Here is a 2,964-nt window from a genome sequence, read left to right as displayed (position 1 = left end):
TGTTTTTCTCTTAGGGTGGGGTAAATGGAAAGTTAATGTTAGGGTGGAGTCTGAGTAGCCTTACTCACTATCCTCTCTTGGAGTTTTCTTTCCAATGTTCTTTTTCACCAAGAGACTGCTTAATTTTTTGTTGAGTAGTTTGTATAAGTATATAAGCATGAAAAATGAAGCATGATGGCTGATAAAAATGATACCCCATCCTGGATAGTTCTTGCATTTATAGGTGAAAAAAAGTTGAATGTGTTGGCTCTGAGCATGTCACAAATAGCCACCCACTGCATGACCTTCAACAAAGGTCTAAACTGGGAAATCTCATAATCTGATAGTATAATGATGTGCTAAAAGAGTGTGAGGAGATTTGAGTGTTCAACATTTGGTACCTAAATAGAACTCTCCCGGTTATTCCTACGAAGGAATATGTGTTAGAAGCTAGGAAGGGATCAATAACCCTTGTTCGAAATAGACAATATCTAGTCTAAAAGAAGTTAACCAAATGAAAGAATGGTCCCTTTTTTATCCAAATATGTTAAGCCTGTAATAAACCAAATTTTTTTAGCAACTCACCTTCCTAAGGTCTAATGTTTTGGCCCTAGTTCCTCAGTCCCTCCTTGGACATGTGCACCTACACTTAGGCCAAAAGCCTAAGTTGAGGGTGGATAATGCAGTAAGTGACCTCTTCTTAGCCCTGACCCGGCTTCGAGTATTGTGTACCTCAACTCATGAAAAAACCATGAGTTGAGGGATTCTATAATGAGTGAGGACCCAAAAACGGGTATGAAAAGAGTTGGATGTTGAAAAATAAAATCTTAAGTGAGCGAAAAATGTGACTTTGTGAAATTATCAATTGATTGAAAAATAAAAGAGCAATAAAAGAAAAGAAATAAAAGAGTCTTAAGAGAAAAAGATGCAAAAGCAGTCAAAGTCACATCCAAAAAAGGAGCAAGGAAAAGAAGAAAAGAGAAGAAAATAGGGTGTTAAAGGAAATGAAAAATAGGTAGGAAGCTTAACGGTAATGTCAAGGAGGGCAAAAAGTTACTAAAAATGTACGCAAGTGTACCACACCTGACCTTGATACTACATTAAAATCCAAGAAAGTCCTACCGTTATCCTAAAATCTAGTGTAGTGAACCTAAGCAAGGAAAATAACGGCAAGCCTATGGCAAATAGTACTAACTATATTTGAACTTGTTCTTGAGCGTGAGTGTTGAGGAAAGATCCTTATACCCAAATTCATAATCATTGTGTAAAAATAAGGATTTCTTTGAAGTTAGGGCACTAGTTGCGGTATTGGAAAATATGTACCTTAGTGAGAGGCAAAATAGTAGAGGTGTTTGTTGCATGGTGAGTTTGTGTCATGATTTGATCTGCATGAGTTAGCTTGTCAAACCTAAGAGCATAAGCCTGCACCAAATAAAAGAACGAGTCGGGATTGATAGTCATGTGATTGCTAGAGCATAAAAGTGTATATTGTTGTACAAATGTTGTTTTGAGTCATAGTGCTTCGCTTGAGGATAAAAACAAATCTAAGTTGAGGGTGTTAATGTACGGTCACTTCACGATATCTTCAATGCATTTTACTTAAGGGGTGTGTGTTCCTAGAGCCTATTTCTAGCAGTTTTAACAAGTTTTGTGTTAGTTTTGCAAGAAAGATGTTCAGGCGGCTAGATAAGGAAATAACTAAAAGTAATACAAAATAGGACATACGGAGGCCATCGGCGGTCCGTCGTTCAATCGAAAAATCGTAGTCAGTGACCATAGATGGTCATCTCAAGACTTTGGAGAAAAATCAGGGAAGTATGACAAAGTGTGAAACTATGAGATGAACCCACGGTCCATCGATTGATTGACAGACAGTAATGGTCAACCATCATTTGATTCAGACAAGGTTCCAGTACCCGATTTTGGAAAAATTCTACGTGTAGAGCGACGGAGGGGCATCAACGGACCATAGATTTATCGACGGACCATGTTGTTGGTCCGTCGATTGGTTCAAAAAAGGTTCCATCCGAAGAGGAAAAAAATATATGTAGTCCTGACCGATAGAAGGAGTCTACGGACCGTCCATTGATCGACGGTCCGTTGGTTGGTCGGTGGATTGAATCCGCGTCAATTGAACAAACTTTCCTTATTTCAATTCCATTTTATTTAGGACTATGTTTTCTATATATATAAGGGTTTGAAACCTTGTTTTTGAGATTAGCTACCATTGTTCTTGTTCTATTTTTGTGCTTTGGAGATTGGGTTTTGCAAACTTTTGGCAATTAATCAATTTTTGGATTTGTGTTGAAGGTTTTATTGCAATTTCAAGTTGAATTTCTGGGTTTCCTCTTATTGTTAAGTTAGTTCATGATTTCTTCTTCAAAATCATGAATTGTGATACTTGCTTGGATGGGTAACTTAATCCTCAACTAGGGTTGTGGGAACCATGGGCATTAACAAACTAATCCTAGCAATTAAGCAATTTTCAACTAGTTTTTTTGCATGTATTGATAATTCTTTCGCTAAGAAGCATTTTTAACAAGTGCACGTGTTAGAACTTCCCTTGTTGTTGCCTTCCGGACAAAGTAGGTAGGAATAGGAAAAATATTACCAACATAGATTAAGTGTGATACTATCTAATAGGCTAGTGTCGATTGATGCAAAGTAATAACTAAGCCATACATCGATTACCATGTCTTATATGAGCTAAAGCTAAGGATTAGTAAAGCATACACACGTTGTCGGACCAAGGTGCGGAGTGAAATTCTCTAGATGTCGGACCAAGGATTTAGAGATACCTAACTTGACACTTTGCATGTATAACACTAAGAAAGAATTGTTATTGCTAGGAATACGACGTTATGAACCTGTGAGGAACAAATATACCCTAGTTATTCTCACAAATTGATAAAAACTCAACATCTATTTTCATTTATTTGTTAACTTAGACTGTTTAAGGAACTTATTTCACTAACCCCCCCCCCC

The sequence above is a fragment of the Solanum pennellii genome, chromosome 1, assembly GCF_001406875.1.
Source record: "Solanum pennellii chromosome 1, SPENNV200".
In the NCBI taxonomy this organism is placed as follows: domain Eukaryota; kingdom Viridiplantae; phylum Streptophyta; class Magnoliopsida; order Solanales; family Solanaceae; genus Solanum; species Solanum pennellii.
This window is presented reverse-complemented; position numbering follows the sequence as displayed.